The 24303-nt window shown below is 37.2% G+C and overlaps 1 protein-coding gene across 1 annotated transcript in view; it reads left to right on the top strand.

The window, feature by feature from the left end:
• The window catches only part of LOC100877587 (uncharacterized), a 47079-nt gene that overhangs the window by 14630 nt on the left and 8146 nt on the right, over window positions 1-24303 (top strand). The gene's annotated exons all lie outside the window — the stretch shown is intronic.

Below are 24303 nucleotides of genomic sequence, written 5' to 3'. Positions count from 1 at the left end.
ATAATGATACATCAGTACACGATGGTATAATGTATTATTACAATTCTTGTTATAATTCTAAAAAATGAAAAACACTTGTACAAGAAAATTCTATGAAGCTCTCCACCAAAATACCAAGAAGAAGATGCAGTAACACTTAGATCATATGTGACATCTAATCGTGATGGTAATGAAATTAAGAAGAGCAGTGCATCAATTATGCAACTGCAGAGCGTCGACGAAGGGAGAGAAGCAGCGAACGGGAGACGCAGGTCTGGCTCAGGGGTCGACAGCTTCCGGCCGAGATACGAATTGAGTCCCTACTCTAATCTTCGAGGATGTTATCTCGCGTAGTACCAGACAGAGATCGCGTATATTAACGCTGAAACCCTTTAACCCTGTCTGTGAACATACGGCATTAGTCGCGACGTTTCAGGATAACTCGAAGCCTCGTTAACACGCGTAAATTTATTACAACATTCTGCAAACATCCTTTCGCGCAGGCTCCCTCTTCGTGCTGCCATTTTTTTTCTCCCGACAGTTTTCATAGTACCGTCATATTTTCGGTTTATTTCAATTTATTTTGCTTATTTTAATTTCATTTGGTTAGTTCGCTCGATATTTTCATTATGGAAAACTTTATGGGGTATTTTTCTTGGGGGATCTGGGGATGTGTGGATGTAGGCATTTATTTAGAGGATATTTGTCAGTTAGAAGCAGTGGAATATAGGGACATTGGTGTCTAGAAATAATGGGAATCAGGGATAGTGGAATTTGGGGTGTATCTTGCAATCTAGAAGGTGGGGAATCTAGGGATGTGAACTTGGAGAATTCTAGGTCTTCAAGGGGTTGGAACCTGGGGATATTTCAACTTTATGATCTTGGGATCTAGGGGTATTGGAATTTGGAGAATTTTAGCTCTCAGAGGGGTTGGAATCTAGGGATATTTCAATTTTATGATCTAAGGATCTAGGGATATTGGAACTTGGAGAATTTTACCTCTCAGAGGAGTTGGAATCTAGGGATATTTTAACTTTATGATCTTCGGGTCTAGGGGTATTGGAATTTGGAGAATTTTAGCTCTCAGAGGGGTTGGAACCTAGAGATATTTCAACTTTTTGATCTTGGGATCTAGGAGTATTGGAATTTGGAAAATTTTAGCTCTTAGAGGAGTTGGAATCTAGGGATATTTCAACTTGATGATCTTGGAATTTAGGGATATTGGAACTTGGAGAATTTTACGTTTTAGAAGGGTTGGAACCTAGGGATATTTCACCTTGATGCTCTTGGGACCTAGGAATATTGGAACTTGGAGAATTCTAGGTCTTCAAGGAGTTGGAACCTAGGGATATTTCACCTTGATGATCTTGGAATCTAGGGATATTGTAACTTGGAGAATTTTACGTTTTAGAAGGGTTGGAACCTAGGGATATTTCACCTTGATGATCTTCGAATCTAGGAATATTGGAACTTGAAGAATTTTACGTTTTAGAAGGGTTGGAACCTAGGAATATTTCACCTTGATGCTCTTGGAATCTAGGGATATTGTAACTTGGAGAGTTCTAGGTCTTCAAAGGGTTGGAATCTAGGAATATTTCAACTTGACCATCTTCGGATCTGGGGATATTGGAACTTGGAGAATTTTAGATCTAGGAGAGGCTGAACCCTAGGGATATTTCAAATTGATGCTCTAGGGATATTTCAACTGGACTTGAGAATATTAGAGTTTATGGTAATTGAGTTCTAGCATTTGAAGCTAGGGAAATCGTAATCTAGGAATTTGAATTGCTTATTCGTAGAATTGAAAGTTAATTTAAACTACACGTCGGTTTCTAGAAGCCAAATCACCCTAATTCCTGTCTCCTTAGATTTCTTCGCTCTCTAAACGCGATAATAAATCATTAAGCCGTATCTACGAGAGAACATCTTATCTTCAGGATATCATGAAAAAAAAAGAAACCGAGATTTTAATGCGTGAAACGTGGTAGTTCTGTCAGAAAAGTTCAGTACTGCGAGCAAAGAAACTCAAGAGATGCTAGGCGAGAAAGAAATGAATAGAGAAGAAAGATAAAGGGAAACCGTTGTGAAATATGCACCTTTTTTCTTGTAACGCCTGGTCACAGTTTGAGTTGGCCCTTTTTCTCTATCTACAAATCATTTCCCTTCAAAATGACATCTTACATTTTCTTCAAATTTTATTAATTATAATTAAAAAATTAGCTTACTTTGTTTTTACAAAATTTTGTTGACATCAAAAATTCATTCTCAGAAAGTGCAATATATTTGAAGTCGACTGAATTCATTTTTAAGATCTTCGAATTTATGAAATAATTGTAATAAATTTATTATTAATATTTGTTATGTAAATAGCAATTTTAACACCAAAATTAATATAAATGCACTGAGTCATTTTTCAACACTAAAAATTAAATACATTGTAATTTTGATTATTTTTCAAGTGTATATAATTGTTTATAAATTAAGTAACATTGATAGAACAGACGAAGTAAAACACGGTGGAAAACGCATGGGTCAGGGTTGTAACATAGTTGCATCGGAAATCAGGTTTCGAGCTTTTCCCCACAGCCTCCTCTCTTATGCCCTTACCATTGACTATACTCGACAACATTGAAGAGAATCGAAGAGAAGAGAGGGAAAATCAATAGCGGTGCTAGGAGGAAAGAGAAAAGTGCAGGGCTGCAAGTTTAGGGGCGCAAAGGGCGGGGCGAAGAAAAGATAGGGCCCCAGGAATGTACAACAGCTGCCCCTATCCCCATGGGTTTGCTTTTGAAACCCTGGCTATGGCGTCTGACGAAAGATAGTAATCCAATATGTTGCCGGGGAGAACGGAAGATGGAAATGCAGCTGCAACTTACGCTTTAAAAAATATATTTTCTATGCATTTGTTTTTTGCTTGAATTTAAGTTTAAATTTTTCTGATGGATTTCATTTGCATCTTTCAAATTTTGGGACTTTTGGGGGAAATTTTGGGACTTATGAAATTTGAGACTAGGGAATTTTGGGACTTTTAATTTCAAGGTTTAGTAATTTTGGGCCCTCAAACTTTTGGGACCTTGGAATTTTGGAGCTTCATGATTTTGGGACTTGAGAAATTTACAACTTCAGAATTATGGGACTTAACAATTATGGAATTTCAATATTTTAGAATTTAGCAATATTGGGTCTTTGAAATATTTGAATTTTATAATTTTGGGACTTGGGAATTTCACAGCTTCAGAATTATGGGACTTAACAATTTTGGGTCCTTAGAATTTCAGGGTTCAAAAATGTTAGGCCCTTGAAGTTTTTGGATTTTATATTTTGGGACTCAAGAAGTTTAGATGCTTGAAATTTTGGGACCAAATAATTTTGGGCCTTAGAAATGTTGGGACGTGGAAGTATCTCTTCGGAATCTTAGACATTAGAAAATAATGTATTCTGAACGAACGCTTCGCGAATAATTACCGTTTTCGAAAGTGGGTCCCAGTCCATAAAATATTAGGAATCCTTGGTTTGACGAAAGTTACTTCTATCACCGTTACAAGCCGTCTCCCTCTATATTGCAAAAAATTCAAATCATAATCCACCTATTTTACTACAGTATTTCATTATTTAATACATTTAAACAAATTTGAAATACCAGTGTTTCCTTTTTTAAAAAGTTGGAATGAAAAGCACAACGGGAATCGAAGAAGATGTTAAAGAGGGACTGAAAAAAAGAACGCAAAGGGAAGAACCTCCCCTGCTTAGAATGATAAACCTCGTTGGTACAGCGGCAGCTGTGCTCCGAAAGCATTTTTTGTCCTCCTTTTCTTTCTCTTTCTTCGCATGGCTGCCCTGCTTTTCAGCCCTATCTGAAATCCCTAACTAATTCCTTAATCCGTTTAACTTAAATAATGATATTATGGAAAATACACATTTTCTTCCAATAACATCAATTATTTTTTTGCTTCTAACTTGTATTGTTTCAACGGCAATATAACGAGAGTCACTCTATCTCTACATTTGTAAATTCTACTGTGTGGTTATTTAAAGATAATTGTTCTTCAGTCAAATGTTAATGTCAATGTTTTCAAGGCCTCATTAGACCTTTATGCAATATACGTAGATGCTACTTTTGTGCAATATAAGGAAATTTCTGCATAGAAGTCGCAGGTCATTTACTTATATAAAGCAAATCGCTAAAATTTTGCACATAAACTTTGTTATACTACTCGTATATTTAGAAATAAACCATATAGTGAAATTTGCAAATGTATCACATACGGATTGCCGTTCAAAAATCTTCGTTTCTCTCCGAAAGGGCAAGCCGGTCAAAGCAGGTAGAAAAAGCCATAACTGGCGTATACAGAATAGGTATCCAGAAAGGCACACATGTTCCAAAGGAACACACATGCCGGTAGGTCATTGCTTTTAGCAGTTTGATCAATTTTGCTGGGTTTGACGTCACGGACCATATGATAGCTGAGTCATAGAGCCCTAGCAACCCTTTGGACCCTAAATCAGTCGGGGACCCGATTCGTGTTTTACCTTTTAATCGTTCTATGCGGGAGGACTTAAAAGACATTATACAACTGTTTACATTGGTTTCAATCTGTTTATTGGTCAGAAATTAAGTTACATTAATAAAGGTATGGTACAGTGAGTTACCATAAGTGTAATAACTCATTGTTATATCCATAGAAGATATGTGGAAACACATAGGATATGTATCTCCACATAAAAATTCAGTATTCGAAGATTGAAATCTCGCGGGAGATTTGAAATTCGAATGGCATGAAATTCGCAGAAGGCACCTGTTTCCCAAGATCCTGCAAGTGGCTCTCACTATATCGCCGCATACTTTCGTCAACATCTGTCATGTTTTTCCACTTTCCTCCCAGGCTCCATTGTACTCTCGTCTGCCTCATCGTCCTTTTCCTTGCGAGACTGTTGTCAGTCGTTCTTTCTGCGTCCGCGTGTGTACGTATACCTCTCCTCTTTCATCGCGGCTCGTTCGCCTTGCTCTTTCGATTCAAGAGTGCCATGCCAGACTCTCCCCTCCTCCTGTATCGCCGACATGCCTTCCGTCTTCTCCGACCTCGTGCGGACGGCAGCCTCGCGCGAGCAACAGAGAGAAACGGTCCTTGTTGCTATGCAGCAGCCGACGTGCCTGATCCGCGAGAGGAAACGAGACGGACGAACAGTTCGACCAAACCTAAACGACCACGGGAGGGCGACCGCTATGATTATTATTCGCAGCCCGAATAACCAGTGCGGCCCTCCGGGGAAGAGCCCGCGTGCTTCTTTCCCGTCCACCTCGTCTTGTTTGGCCGCTTTTTCACTCCCCTCTGGTCCTCTTTCTTACGCCTATCATTCGCTTATCGGATATCGCCGAGAGTTCGACTACCCAAACAAAATCGCCAACACAGCGGAAGGTCAGACTTTGTTTTCATTTTTATTTTAATTCAACGATTTACAGCTTCTACGCAGTTCATACTTTTCACTGTAAAACGTCTTTTCACGGTTTTCTGTATTTCTTTTTACGAGGTTCACTGAAATTATGTACGTTTGTAACTTTAGTACTTGTTTACCATTTTCATATCTTTGTGATAATGTTATTTATTTGCAAATATTTATGTACATTTTTTAAACAAACGCAGTTATCCTTGCGAATATTTAAATATGCAAGAATAGTTAAACGTATAAAAATGTACGAGTTAAAATAACGTATTAAATACGTAAATGTATAAATTAATAACAAATGTAAAATTGAGAGAATAATTATATTTGCAAGTGTCCTATGAGACAAAGAAAAAGATTACCTCCATTTCGTAACAATTGACATGGCGCCATTGCTGATTTTGGCGGGAAATTTCGAATCGAAGATTTGAAATTATAACTTATTGATGTAAGTGAAAAGTGTATTTGGAATTTGAAATGTAGTGATTCCGTTAGAAGGTATACAACGTATCAATTTCGATAGAGATAGTAGATATACACGGGAGCTTCGTGTTAACACACCAACCTAGACACCGGGGACCCCGATGACGTAACGTTGTTTACTCTCGAGTCTTCCCTTGGCAACAGGTCGGTTTTCGCGGGTCCAAGATGAAAGGTTGGTCATGGAAGGAGAAAGGAGAAGTAAAAAGACGCCAACAGCTTCCATCTCTCCTCTTAATTTACAACAAATGTATAGCAAGCCTATAAATACAAATATACTGAATTTCTATATATAGAACTTCGGTTTAACCGCCAAACGTTTTACATGGGAAATATAAATTTTTGAATCGATTTTTAGAACGTGCTTTTTAAGGTCGTTTCGAAGGTGACTTTATGTGGTGTGAAGTTGTTATAATTTTATTGAGGAAGATGAAATGCTAATTCAATTGGAAGATGTATGACAGTGGAGAGACGTTACAGTAACGTTTGAATTTGCCGCCTTTTTATTCAAATATGTCTACCCTCAAAAATTTATAATCTGTTACATAATTTTATTGTTTTAAGTAAACTATTTTTGTGGAAGTGATATTAAAGTTAAAGTCTTATAAATATATTTATAAATGAACTTAAATGATAAGATATTAGGTTAGGTTAGATTCAGTATAAGTATGAATAGATTTGAGTAATATGTGATGTGATGTTACATTAAATAAAATTTTAATTTAAAATGTAAACAAAAATAGATAAATTTGAAATCATATAATTAAGAATTGTTTCGACATTTCAGCATAAATGTAATCAATAAAGTATCGATAATTTATAGACACTAATCAACAACAGCCGTTTAATTTAGACTTATATAGACACTTCCAAGTTGAAATACGTGCTGATTATTCGTTTAAAATATAACGCGTGTAAATTCAATTTTAAAACCGTCATTATCTACAATCCTTGAGGGTTTTACTGCAACATTATCACAAACGAGTATGAAATACGTCTCACTTGAATTCCGGTTATCCTTGAGCACCTTTTTTTGATCATTTACAGTAGACAGACGTTTTCCTGAATTCCTGCTCGATCATGACTCAGTACATATTTATCTCAATCTTACAATTTTAGTAAAGATACAATTTTCTGGACAGTTAGGCTGAGGAAAATTAATGTTTTTATTTAATGTTATCTGAAGATCAAGGTTGAACTCAAGGTCATTGAAATGAATTTTGAAAAGATTACAAATTGATGAGGACATATGGTGCTACCTATAAAAATTTGATCAATCTTACAAGGAAATTTAGACAGTCCAGATTAATTCTGCTGCAAGTTTAGAAAATTATAATCAACCCTACTAAAAGTTTGCAAAACCATGATGTACTCTATCAAAAATTTAGAAGACTCTGATCAATCTTGCTGAGAGTTCACAAAGTCTTGATCAACCCTACTAAAAGTTTGCAAAACCATGATGTACTCTATCAAAAATTTAGAAGACTCTGATCAATCTTGCTGAGAGTTCACAAAGTCTTGATCAACCCTACTAAAAGTTTGCAAAACCATGATGTACTCTATAAAAAATTTAGAAGACTCTGATCAATCTTGCTGAGAGTTCACAAAGTCTTGATCAACCCTACTAAAAGTTTACAAAACCATGATGCACCCTAGCAAAAATTTAGAACACTCTGATCAATCTTGCTGAGAGTTCACAAAGTCTTGATCAACCCTACTAAAAGTTTGCAAATCCATGGTGTACTCTGTCAAATATTTAGAACACTCTGATCAATCTTACTGAGAGTTCAGAAAGTCCTGATCAACCCTCCCTAAAGTTTACAAAACCCTGATGGGTCATACTAGAAGTTTAAAAAGTACTAATGTATTGTACTAAAAATGGACCAACCCCTAATCTACCCTAAAAGTATAGAAAACTCCCTCTACCCTAAAAAGTTAGGAAACCTTGATCAGTCCTAGTAAAAATTAACCACACCTATGGCACCAAAAATCGTCAAATCCCTGATCTACCAAAAAGTGAAGAAACCCCTTATCTACCCTATAAAGTTAGGAAACCTTGGTCAGTCCTAGTAAAAATTAACCACACCCTATGTCCCAAAAATCGTCAAACCCCTAATCTAGCATAAAGTATAGAAAACCCCCCTCTACCCTAAAAAGTTAGGAAACCTTGATCAGTCTAAGTAAAAATTAACTAGACCTATGGCACCAAAAATCGTCAAATCCCTAATCTACCAAAATGTGAAGAAATCCCTAATCTAACCTATAAAATTAGGAAACCTTGATCAGTCCTAGTAAAAATTAACCACACCCTACGTCCCAAAAATCGTCAAACCCCTAGTCTACCATAAACTGTAGAAACCCCTAATCTACCAAAAAAAGTTAGGAAACCTTGATCAGTCCAAGTAAAAATTAACCACACCCTATGTCCCAAAAATCGTCAAACCCCTAATCTAGCATAAAGTATAGAAACCCCTAATTTCCCTTAAAAAATTAAGAAACTCTGATCAGTCCCAGTAAAAATTGGGAACGTCCTATGTCACCAAAAGTCCCTGATCTACCATAAACGTAGAAGAGCCTAATCCTACGCGTAGGTGATGATCAATAAAAGCAGGATGCCGAAGAAAGCGATATTTTTCCCGTAAGAGGCATTAACGTTCCAGTAGGCGTCCGTGAGTCTGTAAACCAATTTCCCACGGGTTACGGACTCGTCTATTCGCGTCTCTGGATTCCAAACGCCTTCTTTACGCCTTCAGACTTGCACGACCTAGACAACACGCGGCAAGCAATTCCGTGTAGGAGATAGAATGTGCTTTGAACGAACGAACGAACGTCCTTGACTTCTCCGCTTCGGTAAACTGATGTGCAGCGGATGCACCGTTGCAACGGTGTCGTTACCTTGTTTTCCGTTACAGCTTTTGATTAATTCACCTGCTGCAGGTATTTAAATCCGTTTTTGCTAGAAAATCACACGGTAAGGAAGCGTGAACTACTTCTCTTAACTCTTACTTTTTACTCATTTTCTTTTCTCGTTAATACCTGCGTGCCAACACTTTCGCATTCACTCGATGACCGTGAGGTGGATGGTACTCTGGCAAATTTTATGGTGTTCCGCTTTTTAGAGTTTCTTTGTTTTTAACTTTATGTTTTGAATTTCTTAATTTGTGGCTTCTTGTAGACTTTGATTTAGTGATTCACTGAAGATCTGCTGATCTTCAAAGACTAGGTTCTAAAATGTACAAACTCTCAAACTGCAATTTTTTAAATTCTAATGTCCTAAGTACCTAAATCATCAAACTTCAAACTCAGCAAAATCTCAGACTATAAATTCATACATTAATAAACTTTAACTTCCTCAATCCTAAAATCTTAAGTACCTAAGTTGTCAAGTTCTTAAGTCCTAAATTCCTTCAAGTTTCTAAATCATTAAACCTCTCATAACAAGGTCCTCAAATCCCCAAACTCTAAGTTTAACGAAGTCTCAAATCCTAAAAACCTTCATTTCCTAAATCCCTGAGCCATCAAACCACAAATTCAAAAATCCTCAAACTCTATATTCTAAAATGTAAATCCTTGAATCCCTAAATTCTCAAACCCCAAATTTATCTGATCCCTAAGTGCCTAAATTGTTGAACCATCAAGTCCCAAATCTCAAACTCCAAGTTCCTAACTCTCCAAATGTGAAATCCCCAAACCCCAAATTCCCAAATCCCCAAATCCTCAAACCTCCAATATCTGACTCCCCAAATCTGAAATTCCCAAATCCTCAAACCCTAAATCCCCAGATCTGAAATCCCAAAATCATTAAACTCCAAGCTCCCAACTCTCCAAACCTGGAGTCCTCAAATCCTAAATTCCCAAATCCCCAAATCCTCAAACCCCAAATTCTCAAGTCCCTAAATCCTCAAATCCCAAATTCCCATATCCCCAAATCCTCAAACCCCAAATTCTCAAATCCCTAAATCCTCAAACCTCAAATCCCCAAATCCCCCAATCCTCAAACCCAAAATTCCCAAATCCTCAAACCCAAAATTCCCAAATCCCCAAATCCCCAAACCCAAAATTCCCAAACCCTCAAACCCCAAATCCCAAATTTCCCCAATTCCCAAATTCCCAAATTAAAGATTTCACCACACACCGTAATCAGATCCGCTAAACACAAAAAGCAACCCGGTTACCGTTTCGTAGGCTGGCCGCAAATCATTAACCGTCGTGTCTCACACGCGTTTAACGCGATTAATGAACGTGAATGAACTGCGATATGGTGGGTTGCCTATTAAAGTGGTTAAATTATTCGCTTCACGAATCGAGACCCCATAAAAATGTTACCGCGCACTTCGCTGTTGAACAATTATAATAAGACGGGCCAGACTGCGCTCAAAGGTAATGCTGGTCCTACGCAACTTGCTGCTTGTATTAACACAAATTGTTCTCTCTTGTCCTTACAAGCGTACTCGGCTGTTTACTAATGAGAAACCAAACAAATTGGGAGCCGTGTACGTACATGGGTGAATAGGCTACTATTCTCTAGGAATATGATTTCAGTGGAGACTCTATTATTCGAGACTACATTTGTCTGGAAAAATACTATTCAGATTCTTTTGTACATGGTATTGTTCATGCATGTGATGTTAGCTATCTTATTTGTTAGTTGTAATTGCATGCTTAACATGTACATGATCATCACATGTGGAGTGTCACCATCACATGTGAAGGACGCATGAATTAATATTTGAGTTAGGCATTCTTCATGAAGAATTTTATTGTGTATGATATGATGTTAGCTATCTTATTTGTTAGTTGCAATTGCATGCTTAACATGTACATGATCATCACATGTGGAGTGTCACCATCACATGTGGAGGACGTATGGATTAATATTTGAGTCAGTCATTCTTAATGAAGAATTTTATTGTGTATAATATGATGTTAGCTATCTTATTTGTTAGTTGCAATTGCATGTTTAACATGTATATGATCATCACATGTGGAGTGTCACCATCACATGTGAAGGACGCATGAATTAATATTTGAGTCAGTCATTCTTAATGAAGAATTTTATTGTGTATGATATGATGTTAGTTATCTTATTTGTTAGTTGTAATTGCATGCTTAATATGTACATGATCATCACATGTGGAGTGTCACCATCACATGTGGAGGACGCATGAATTAATATTTGAGTCAGTCATTCTTCATGAAGAATTTTATTGTGTATAATATGATGTTAGCTATCTTATTTGTTAGTTGTAATTGCATGCTTAACATGTACATGATCATCACATGTGGAGGACGCATGAATTAATATTTGAAATCATGTTGAAACGTTAAACGAAAAGTAACACCTCATAAGTATAGGAATGAATGACCAGTATCGAGATATCAGACACTCTGCGGTTTCATTGATCAATGAACATCCTTGCGAGGTATGAAGGTTTTCAAGGTCGATGCTGAACCTCTGGAAATTGCGATACAAAGCCTCGTTTCAGGGAATTAAAATGCGATGGTAAAAAGAGATTAAGTGAACTCTATTCACCTAGTAATTACAATTTAATACTCCATTAACCTTTTGCACTCACTGGTTCGCTTAATACTTGAAGAGTTTAATGAAGAGTTGTGATCTTCATAATACAGTTACACTTTGATACCCAATTTTAAAATAAATATTCAATTGCTGATTGTATTATAATCTTCAAGTTATGATTATATTAAAAAGTATCCAAATACCAGTCACATTATAATCCTTGACCAAAGACTATTCAGTTATCAATTACGTTGTAATCCACGCTTAACAGTTACATCTTGATGTCCGCCATTCAGATATAATTGTTAATCAAAAGAACGCATGTAATAAAGCGTAAGAGCAAGAAGCATCATCGAACGACGATTAACAGCCGTAATCTTGATCGTACCTCCCCGTTGCACACACGTGCACGTACATATCTTCCTTAAACGAGTTATAAATCTTGCGGTACATACAGTATGCATTATCTTGTTAGTCTAGCGTAATCAATCGAGGGGAGGAATCCATTGACCGAGTTACCTACGTACACCAAGACCTAGACGTTCCATTGAGAAAACAAGCAATGAATGAACCAACAAACCGGATGTCCAAGCAAACCGCTCAGGTAAAAGCCATCGCGCTGGCTGCGATTATGCTAGGCCGGTTTTATCTGACATTAGCACCAGCTTTAAACTACACTTGCTACAACACTTGCTTTGCAGGTATTACTATCTGTCTGATAACGCTCAATTATCGCTAATAACCGTGCTTCTGGTTTCCTTAACTGGACCGTGAAATCTTTACGACGAGTACCGCAACTTACGGGATCGAGGTTACAGCGTTCTGTGTTAGTTTATCGTTTCTGTACGAGCAAATTGTAGTTGTACTGCTGGTCACGTGCTTCAAACGTGCTGTTTTAGGCATATGGACGGTCGGATCTTTGACCTATCACCTTTCGTGATGACTTGAGGGATTTATTGTCTCGTTATGTGGCGGTATTACTTTTAAATTTCCGCATTTGGGTTTGGGTCTTAGGTTTAGGGAATTTGGAAATTTTAGGTTTGGGGGATTTGGGAAGGCAAGAATTTGGGGAGTTAGGTGGGCTTGGACGCTTGGGGGATTTGGGAAGTCAAGGATTTGGGGAGTTAGGTGGGTTTGGACGCTTGAGGGATTTGGGAAGTCAAGGATTTGGGGAGTTAGGTGGGTTTCGACACTTGGGGGATTTGGGAAGTCAAGGATTTTGGGAAGTTAGGTGGATTTGGACGCTTGGGGGATTTGGGAAGTCAAGAATTTGGGAAGTTAGGTGGATTTGGACACTTGGGGGATTTGGGAAGTCAAGAATTTAGGGAGTTAGATGGGTTTGGACACTTGGGGCATTTGGGAATTTGGATATTTGGGGAATTGAGAAGATAGGAACTTGGTGGTGTTTGGCTCTTAGGGATTTTGGGAATTTGGACATTTGGGGATTTGAGAAGATAGAAACTTGGTGGTGTTTGGCTCTTAGGGATTTTAGGAATTTGGACATTTGGGGATTTGAGAAGTTGGAGACATGGTAGTGTTTGGCTCTTAAGGGTTTTGGAAATTTGGACATTTGGGGATTTGAGAAGTTAAGGACTTAGTGGTGTTAAATTCTTAGGAATTTAGGAAATTGGACATTAATATAATTGAAAAGTTAAGCACTTGATGGTTTTGGATACTTAAATCACATTTAACCCTTCGTCTTAAAACATCATCTTCCGCACGTGACGTAATTCTTGAAATGCGACGAATCTGGCTCACATTTTCACCACGATTCAATTTCTACCCCTCCACTGATCGCCATATAGAAAACGTCCTTAACATTCGAACATTCTCCGTCTGTCTTAACGTTACAACAATAATTAAGTCGCCCTGTCTGACGCACTCGCTGAGAAAATCATAAGTTAAGGGGTTAAAGAACAATTATCAATCGATATCCGAAACTATTAAGCATCCACCAGGAGGTATAAGAGTCGCAGTCGAGTACCGTGCAAAACATCATTAAAATCATGGGTTTACACTTGAGAAGTTCTCCTTGTAAGAGGTTCTCGCAAAGGTATGGCCTTCTGAACCTGACACCAAAAGAACGCCCACCTTTAACTTTATCTCTAGCTCATTATCGGATCGTCGTTAGCCGTGAACTCTGCTCTCGTACCTGTTAGCAGATCGGCCCACCTTCGTTTTCATTACCTACAACGAAGTGAAAGATCCGGTCCGTTCTCTAAGGTACCACTAATTGTGTCCCCTTCGATAACCGAATAGTAGGACCCTTTGTTACTTTCCCAGGTTCGCTTTTGGGTCCTGGATGCAAGCTTCATAGTACGGAGTCTAATAGAACTTCAGTTTTGTCGTTTCCGAATGTGTACTAGGTTTGTAATATTTTTGGCGAAGTTTGAAAATTATAGAGTTAGGATCACTTGGAGAATCGTCGAGGATTTTTACGAGCTTTTGGCATGTTTACTTGATAAGCTTCATTTTGTTTTATGATCATTTTTACATTTCTGATGGAATCTAAATATTTGTGAATTATGGGTCCTCAAGTTTCTTGAAGATCTACGACTTTACAATTTTCTAATTTCTAAAATTCAACTCAGGTATCGAGGACCACCAAGTTCTCCAAATGTCCAAACTTGCAAATCTCCAAAATCAGGTTTGGTCAAATTCTAATGGTATTTAGCTGCTAACATAACTACTGGATTGTGGTCACATTTTCAATGGCACCTGACACTATCCATACTTGAGCCTAATTTGAATGGCTCCCACAACGTATTCAATACCAATGTGACCCAACACAATTTTGTCTCACATAATTATGAAACAGTCTAATTCATAAATCTAATCCATATAATTATAAAAAAGTCAATCATGAAAGAATAAATTTTCATATATGATCCTAATACCCGAAGAACGAATAATGAAATCCTTTAAAAGATAAATGAATAGAACAACCAATCAGTAAAAAGATAAAAGCCGAAGGTAAGCATTTAAACGCTACACTTATCTGTTCCCCTAACCCAGGATTTCCACCTTAATTTAGATAAAACATATTGTCGGAGTAAGAAAGGACGTGGCAAACGTTGTAAATTCTTCTACGCGGCTCTTTTACTTGTCAGAAGGGCGTTTGCGAGTGGCGTTCGAGGTTTATTAGCAATTTACCACCGTGAAACGTTGCTTGTGTTCGAACGGATGTACTATGGTTGTTTCGTGTCGAACAAACGACTCGTTCTCTTCTGTTAATGTACCTTCAATTCGTATTGCTTGGCTAGGTCAGGTGAGAGACGATTTTAACGTTATGTATACCGAGAAAGCGATTCGTTTTGCGGAATTGACTTTTCTTTGGGTTTGGGACTCTTTTCGTTTACTTTGGTATCATTTTTCGTCGTATTTTATTTGGGTTTTTATTTTATTAGTTATTGTGTTTTTTAGTTATTGTACTTTTTAGGTATTGTATTTTTTAGTTATTGTACTTTTTAGTTATTGTACTTATTAGTTATTGTACTTGTTAGTTATTGCACTTTTTAGTTATTGTACTTTTTAGTTATTGCACTTGTTAGTTATTGCACTTTTTAGTTATTGTATTTTTTAGTTATTGTACTTTTTAGTTATTGTACTTTTTAGTTATTGTACTTGTTAGTTATTGTACTTGTTAGTTATTGCACTTTTTAGTTATTGCACTTGTTAGTTATTGCACTTTTTAGTTATTATATTTTTTAGTTATTGTATTTTTTAGTTATTGTACTTTTTAGTTATTGTACTTTTTAGTTATTGTACTTGTTAGTTATTGCACTTTTTAGTTATTGTACTTTTTAGTTATTGTACTTTTTAGTTATTGTACTTTTTAGTTATTGTACTTGTTAGTTATTGTATTTTTTAGTTATTATACTTGTTAGTTATTGCACTTTTTAGTTATTGCAATTTTTAGTTATTGCACTTTTTAGTTATTGTATTTTTTAGTTATTGTACTTTTTAGTTATTGTACTTGTTAGTTATTGCACTTTTGAGTTATTGTACTTTACAGTTATTGCACTTTTTAGTTATTGTATTTATTAGTTATTGCAATTTTTAGTTATTGCACTTTTTAGTTATTGTACTTTTTAGTTATTGTATTTATTAGTTATTGTACTTTCATTTTTCATTTCTACATAATATTAATCATTTTCCCTATGCGCATAATACTCCTCATTTTAAATGAACATAACATTCATAAATTTGTACAAAACACGAAATTCGAAGCAAAATAAATGGACGTTAATACGAATGTCAAAGTTGAAGAAACCCATTTTGAACCTTCAAGTTTCGCTAATTGCCATTGAATATTAGATTACCGGAAGCGAGAGGGGTCCCACGTGTGAACGTGTGAACATTAGACCTCGTGTTTGCAAACGTTCGTTGGAGGAAAAAAATGTTACACCTCAAATATACAGCACGATCGCTAGTTTCTAATGTTTGTATTTATGGTCTCGGTAACCGTAAAGGCTTTCAAAACGAGTATGTGGATAGACTATTGTCTTATACATTGATGGACGGTGTTTCAATCAGTTATTATATATTTAATGAAACATACTCATACATAAAAGTTAGAGGTATGTAATAGTAAAGTTTGATAAAAAAGAAATATTTAAAAAAGATCACACTGTGTTTCAATCAGACATATATTTAATGAGACATACTCATACATAAGAGTTAGAGGTATGTAATAGTAAAGTTTGATAAAAAAAATATTTAAAAAAGATCACACTGTGTTTCAATCAGACATCATATATTTAATAAAACATACTCATAGATAAAGTTAGAGGTATATAATACTAAAGTTTATAAAAAAGAAATATTTAAAAAAGATCACACTGTGTTTCAATCAGACATCATGTATTTAATGAGACATACTCATACTTAAGAGTTAGAGGTATGTGATAGTAAAGTTTGATAAAAAAGATCACACTGTGTTTCAATCAGACATCATATATTTAATGAGACATACTCATACATAAAAGTTAGAGGTATGTAATAGTAAAGTTTGATAAAAAAGAAATATTTAAAAAAGATCACACTGTGTTTCAATCAGACATATATTTAATGAGACACTAATACATAAGAGTTAGAGGTATATAATAGTAAAGTTTAATAAAAAAGAAATATTTAAAAAAGATCACACTGTGTTTCAATCAGACATGTACACACACTCATCCTCCAGAGAGGTATGTAAAGTTCCATAAAAAAAATATATCCAAGAACGATGCTAATCGAATCACTCAGTCACTTGGATAGTCTCAGCAATAAATAAAAATGGCCGTAAAAGATCCATAAACCTAGGGTGAAATCCGTGGAATTGCATCGAGACAGAAACGCATCTGGTTTTGATGTAGAGTTCGTTGACTGTAGCAAAACATTCCGTTATCCAGCACTCCCTAAAATTGCGACGGTCCTGTGGCTCTTACCGAAAAGGAACCGAAAAGAACTGTCACTGGCAGCGACTTCTCTCCCCCGTTCGCGTCCGCTCCGTTAACGAGCAACGAGAAAGCGGCGAACACGCCGTGGCCGTTGAAGTGCGGTAGAAAAACAGGGATGGCCAGAAAGAAACGGAGAGGAGAAGATTGATATTACTTGGAGTTAGAACGGAATGAACGACGATCGAAAGAGAGAGGCTGAAGCCAGAGGTCCTGTTGCCAGGCCCCTGTTGCTACGCGGTTTACGGTGCATCGTACTGAATTCGCAACGAGACTTTTTGGTGATTGCGTTGAATAATGTATGTTTAATAGATGCGCGTGGCCCTGGATAGTCATTTTGACACTGCGAACGCGAACACCTTTCTACAGGATCCGTCGTCAAGCTTTTTAAACACAGGACGAACGTGCGGCCTTGAACGGGTCACACGTCATCCGACAGATATCCTGCATCCTGTACCACCGAGTCGATCTCTAACTGCGCAGTTTCCTATTCGCCGTTGACGGTTGCTAAATTTCCTTCGGGATAGAACTTCGTAAATCTCTATTTCTATATCGGAAAATTTATTGATTTCCATTTGTTCAAATTCGTAGATTCTCTGGAGATCGTGGATCCCCAAGTCTGAAGGTACTTAAATCCCTAGAATCATTAATTCCTAAATTTTTATAAACCTAGAGCACTGTACCTCAAGATTTCTTAATTACCAAGTCTCTAGACTTTGAAAGTTCTAAGACGAAAAATTTCTAAATCCCCAAATCTCAAAGTTCCTAAATCCCTAGATCCCTAAATTCCTGTATTCGTAGATCCCCGAACCTCAAAATTCCCCAATTACCACATCACAAGTCCCTAGATCCCCAAACTCTTAAGACCACAACTTTCTAAATCCCCAAATCTCAAGGTCCCTAAATCCCTAGATCCCCAAGTCCCTAGATTTCCATATTCGTAGATCCCTAAATCTCAAAATTCCCCAATTACTATGTCCACAAATCCCTAGATCCCCAAACTCCTAGGACCACAACTTTCTAAATCCCCAAATCTCAAGGTCCCCAAATCCCTAGATCCCCAAGTCCCTAGATTTCCATATTCGTAGATCCCTAAATCTCAAAATTCCCCAAATACTATGTCCACAAATACCTAGATCCCCAAACTCCTAGGACCACAACTTTCTAAATCCCTAAATCTCAAGGTCCCCAAATCCCTAGATCCCCAAGTCCCTAGATTTCCATATTCGTAGATCCCTAAATCTCAAAATTCCCCAATTACTATGTCCACAAATCCCTAGATCCCCAAACTCCTAGGACCACAACTTTCTAAATCCCCAAATCTCAAAGTCCCTAAACCTCTACGTCCCCAAATCCCCACCCAAATCCCTAGATTCCCATATTCGTGGATCCCCAAATCTCAAAATTCCCTAATTACCACGTCCTAAAATCCCTAGACCCCCAAATTCCTAAAACTCTCAAATTCCCTAGACCACAACTTTCTAAATCTCCAAATCTCAAAATCCCTAAACTCCCAAATCCCCAAATCCCTAGATTCCCCCATTCGTAGATCCTCAAATCTCAAAATTCCTCTATTTGCACATCCTGAAATCCCTAGATCCCCAAACCCCTAAGATCATAAATTTATAAATGCAATATATAATCGAAAAAATATGTGTAACCTGTTTGAATGCACTGTAACGAAGATGTGAGGATCATACAGGGTCACTGTGTGCACAGTTGGTACTTTTTTTTGGAAATGACGTGAGAATTAATCATACTAGGGTAAAAAACGAAGGATGTTTGTTGCTAACAGGAATAGCTGGAATTCCGAGAAGAGGATGACGTTGCACGTATCGTCTCATCGGCTTCAAAGGCGTCTAATGAATCGATTAGTTTCGACTAAACTACGGATTTCCGTTTCTGGAAATGAACTAACCCTCAATTACTGCATAAAGGGACAAAATTAACCCAATAATAAAAATGACTGTTTTCACCAGCCACAAATATTTACATATTTATTAAAATTGTTGGCACTTTCTGTACACTTTGTACATTACATTTTTATTTTAAAATTATGAAGTTGAAATTATAGTTTCATTTGGTTGCAATACGGTTAATTGTTTAAATTTTTCAAATGCATTATGAATGTTATTTATCGTACAACAAGTAATTGTATTGTTTGCCAAAGAATGTGTGTCACTGCCACAAATTTACTGGCCATAAATTCGCGTTGAACTCTTCCGTAGCGAAAGAGTTAATAAAAGAGAGGTTGAAGTTCGTAGTCGAATGAACGAAAACAACGTGGACCAACAGCTTTCCCGCGCAGTTGCGCGCGCATGTCGAAACCGCGTTCAAGGTCAGGCATGATGAATGGTAAAGAAATGTCTCGTTGGTAGTCTTTTCTAAATTTTCTAGAACCACAGACGTCGGATACATAGGTCACTCACTCGACACACGATCCAAAAATTTGGCGCCAAAATGGTTCCAATTTGAACGAAAGTATTCTTTCGTTCTAGAAACTTTCATACTCAGTTTTGATATTTTAAAATTATAATATATTTATTATTGATGGAATCGGTAAATAAATAGCGTTTATCTCGAAAGTGATCGCTTGGAGATATTTAAACAGTCACGTCTTGCGCGCCAATATGCAAAATGGCTCCGAAAATTCAAAGCACGCTTCAAGAAAATTCGTCACGCGTCACTTACGTCGCTCTTAGCATCAAAAATTCGCGTAATATCCTTTTGCTAGCGATCATGAAAGTGGTCTAAAAAGAAGTCTAGTTTTCTCTATTTTATATCTTAATAACTTTTTAAAAAAACTTTTGCAAAATTCTGTTCTTAAATAACAATTTTTATGTCTAACTATGTTGATATAAAGTCAACATAAATATTAAAAAATGTTGAAAATATTGAAAGCTGAAAATTGTACAATAAAAATTGATCAAACACAATTATAATTATATTAATAATAAATTTATTGAATAAGTACATTTGTTCTTAAATTTCTCCTTTATGAAAGTGATGTATATTGCAAGCGACAAATTATAACACATTAAAGTACATCTTGTCATTGAGGAATTAAGAAGAATATTTAAAACGAAGAGCCGATCGACTTTCACAATCCCGCCGCATAAATCTACCTTGATTCCCGCAATAACTCATACGATAAAAATAAAAAGCTGACACGTGGTTAATTGATCCGATTATTATGCAACAGGAAATTCGTCCGGTATAAATCATTCGTAGAAAATTGGTTTGGAATCGTGACGAAAAGGCCGCCATTAAAGGTTGAAATTTCGCCCGCGGAACAACTGTTTCTGTGTGCGAAAATTTCTTCGTTACGGGCCCGGTATACCGCGCTGGACAAAATGAGAAACGCCCCCTAAAAACGAGAAGTGCAAAAGTTTGGACGAAAAAGGAGGCGCAAGAAAGCGAATGAAAGAGCGAACACTGAATACAGAGAAGTTTCGCGCTCTCACGTCCACGTGCTCCGCTGTTGTTGTTGTTGTTGGCGTCCTCCTCTTCGGCTCAGCGTCGGCCGGCCGTCTCTTTCCCGCCTCGATCGGCTTGCTCTTTTTTCGCAGACTTTCTGTCCCCCCTCGAACGTTTCCTTCGCCCTTCTCTACCGTCTCTTTTTCTGCTTTATGGCTCTCTCCTTTCCCCATCCACTGGCGTCACGAAAGACGCGTTGGCGTCACGTGGTGGGGATCCCGATTAACGGACTCTAATTGCATAGCAACAGTGAGGCCGAGATAATGATACATCTGACGTGCGTTGCTGGCGGGCATCTGGCCCACTTTGAAACCGAACGATCCGAGGATACGTGCACGTATACGTTCCTCGGATGTGTGCGTGTGCGCAAAACCCTCTTGGCTGGCACGCAACTCGCGTCGGGAGAGGAAATTCAAGCCGCCGACTTTTGGCGCGAATTGCTCTCGGGGGAACCCCGACATGCCTCGTTCGACCGAGAAAATTTTAATCGACCGTGGAGCTATGCAATTTTTGCCGACCTTACGAAATATTGCTATTTTGAAATTATACGATTTGGGCCTCGCTGATTTTCACTTTTGACATTTGGGGATTTAGGGATTCAAAGATGTAGGAATTTGGGGATTTGGATGTGGGGGATTTTGAGGGATTTTTGAATTAGGTATTTAGGGATTTCAAGATTTAGAGATGTAGGAAGTTTGAGACTGATCTAGTGACTTTTGGTGATTTGAGGGTGTTGGAATTTGAAGATTTAGGGACTTGGGGACGTAAGACTTTGAAGATTTAATTCTAGAGGAATGTAGATATTTAGGGATTTCAGGATTTAGAGATGTAGATACTTTGGGACTGATCTAGTGACTTTTGGGGATTTGAAGGTGTTGGAATTTGAAGATTTAGAGACATGGAGACATAAGACTTTGAAGAATTAATTATATAGGAATGTAGATATTTAGGGATTTCAGGATTTAGAGATGTAGGTACTTTGGGACTGATCTAGTGACTTTTGGGGATTTGAAGGTGTTGGAATTTGAAGATTTAGGGACATGGAGACCATAAGACTTTGAAGAATTAATTATATAGGGATGTAGATATTCAAGGATTTCAGGATATGGAGACGTAGGAACTTTGGGACTGATCTAGTGATGTTTGGGGACTTAAGGTTGTTGGAACTTGAAGATTCTTGAATGTGGGTATGTAGGAATTTGAGAACACAGATCTAGTAATTTTTAAGAATGTAAGATTGCTGGAATTTAGGGACTTGAGATTTTCAGTCGGTAGGGGTTCAAGGTTTTGGGAATCTAGGGATTTAGGCATTGTCTAGGACTACAACAGAGCTGCACGCACAAAATGAACAATATTCTACAGTCATACAATCAGTCAGGTCTTTCACTTTGACCAATCACTCCCTTCACTCTGACCAATGAGGCCGCTCCTTTCAGTCTGGCCAATCAACGCGCAATCCTACCAGATGTCTTCTTGTCAGCCATGCACAGTATCGCATTGAAACTTTTTCTAAACTACATAACCCACAAAAAAGACTCATCAAATAAAAATTGTACTATAAAAAAACCTGCACATACAAGACAGAACTTCAAATTTCCCTCTATTTCTCATTATATGTATAAAATATACGTTCTATTATTTATGAACCGACTGAATTGAAAAATGATTGACTTGAAATCTTTTGAAAAAATCCTCGATTGACGAAATATCAAGCAGGTCATCGAAACAGATAGAGATTGACGCATTCGGTAACGTGATCCACATCACCTTCGCCGAATGCACGATTTCTATCAGGCGAAGAAAGAAGAATTTTTTTTCAGGCCAATTCGTAGTTGTGCTCGACCATGCGGACGGGTCTCAGGTTCCGGAACCAAAAGACCCCAAAGTACACCATGAATACAGGTATACATACCCACCGACGGGTTTTTACGTGCAGGTAGAAACGTACACATGGCAGCTCAAAGGAGACACCGAAAATTCGTTTGTCCTTTGAAAATTAAGAAAGCGGACGTTTTGGAAAACTTACCTGAGGATGAATTATGGGGAGAGACTTTTCCGGGGGGTGAAACTTGTACCGTTCTTTGTCCTTCGAGTTTGCAATGTGTCGTAGAGAAAATGGAATGAAATTTTGGAAATTTATGAAGTATATTTTTGAGGGTTATTGTGAAAAGTAAAAAACTTGAATAATTTATTCTTCATAATAGTTCCCTACATGATTTATTGCCTAATAAGAAATTGTTGTCAGGTCGATTGTGTGAAGCGCATAATTGTATAACAGTTGAAAGCGAATTTTTCTTGTTGGTAAAAGAAATATCGATGCTGGCAGGAGAAACACACTGTAGGCGGGACCTGTATCTAAAAGGATCGTTAGTTATCGAAGGCTCTTGCAGATTTAATGCTCTTGCATTCTTACGGCCTGTAAATCAAAAATTGTATTTTCACTTCATGTATCGCGAACATGAATTACAAAATCTTTACGCAATTTCCGAACACCATAGAATCTGCTTATTCATTCACAGATTCAACGTACGATTATTTATCATCTAACGGATTTATTTATTTATCCTTCGATCGCGAGTAGATTAAAAGAAACAGCCTTGATTTAGAATAAGGAATTTGGAATTCGTTAGAGTTAGGCGTTAAAGTCACTAAGTGGCTTGTAACGAAAATTCCAAATTTCTATTGATTAATAGAAATTAGCGATAGAAATGAATAATGTATAGATTCAGGTTCCCAGCTTAAAGTGGCAGGCAAAATTTAAAAGATTGACTCGAGGTCGCTGTGAGCGGGTCATTCGAAACAGCCGCGCCTAGCAACCGAATAAGCTGTAGCACTCGTTCTAGTTTTTATACATGTCCGATACGTCAATAAATTTCGCTGATCATATGGACATTTAATGCCTTCGAATTTCGAAAATACAACTTCGATTTAGGCACTTGGGGAACTTGGGAATTACGGAAATTTTGGGATTTAGGGGATCTGGGGAATTTAGAGACTTGGGAAATTTGGGAATATGGAAAATTTAAGGATTTGGGAAATTTGAGAAATTCAGGGATTTGGGAAATCTGGGAATTTGGAGAATTTAGGGATTTGGGAAATTTAGGAATTTGGGGAATTTAGGTATTTAGGAACTTGAGGTATTGGGAAATTTAGGTATCTGGAGAATTTGAGAAATTTAGGGACTTAGGAAATCTGGGAATTTGGAGAATTTAGGGATTTGGGAAATCTGGGTATTTGGGAAATTTAGGAATTTGGGGAATTTAGGGATTTAGAAACTTGAGGTATTGGGAAATTTAGGTATCTGGAGAATTTGAGGAATTTAGGGACTTAGGAAATCTGGAAATTTGTAGAATTTAGGGATTTGGGGAATTTAGGAATTTAGGAACTTGAAGTATTGGGAAATTTGGGGAATTTAGGTATCTGGAGAATTTGAGAAATTCAGGGACTTAGGAAATCTGGGAATTTGGAGAATTTAGGGATTTGGGAAATTCAGATATCTGGAGAATTTGAGGAATTTAGGGACTTAGGAAATTTGAGAATTTCAGGAATTTAGGAATTTGGGGAATTTAGAGATTTAGAAATTGGAGGTACTGGGAAATTTAGGGATTTTGAAATAATGGAACTTGTAAGCACAGGAATTTTATAGAGTGCATATAGACAGACAAGTAAGAAGGGAGATAGCATATATTTATAAATAAGGGTATATTTAGGCACGTGTCCTCTGGGAGGAGAATATCTATATATTTTATAATGGCTAGTTAAACGGTCGTTACACGCTGACATTGGGCGTTCCTACGAACGACCTTGACGTCTTTGGTATCTGGGTGAATCGTTTAACTAATTATAAAAGATCAAAGTAACGCGCTGCGAAGGACGAGGTCAAGGTACCTGTATTGTGTGTCTATTGCCGATTATTTTCACGGATAATGAGACCTAACAAGGCGCCCTCTTCTTTCAGCGCAC

The sequence above is a fragment of the Megachile rotundata genome, chromosome 16, assembly GCF_050947335.1.
Source record: "Megachile rotundata isolate GNS110a chromosome 16, iyMegRotu1, whole genome shotgun sequence".
Taxonomy (NCBI): Eukaryota; Metazoa; Arthropoda; class Insecta; order Hymenoptera; family Megachilidae; genus Megachile; species Megachile rotundata.
Note: the sequence above shows the minus strand (reverse complement) of the source record. Positions and strands in the feature narration are given on the sequence as shown.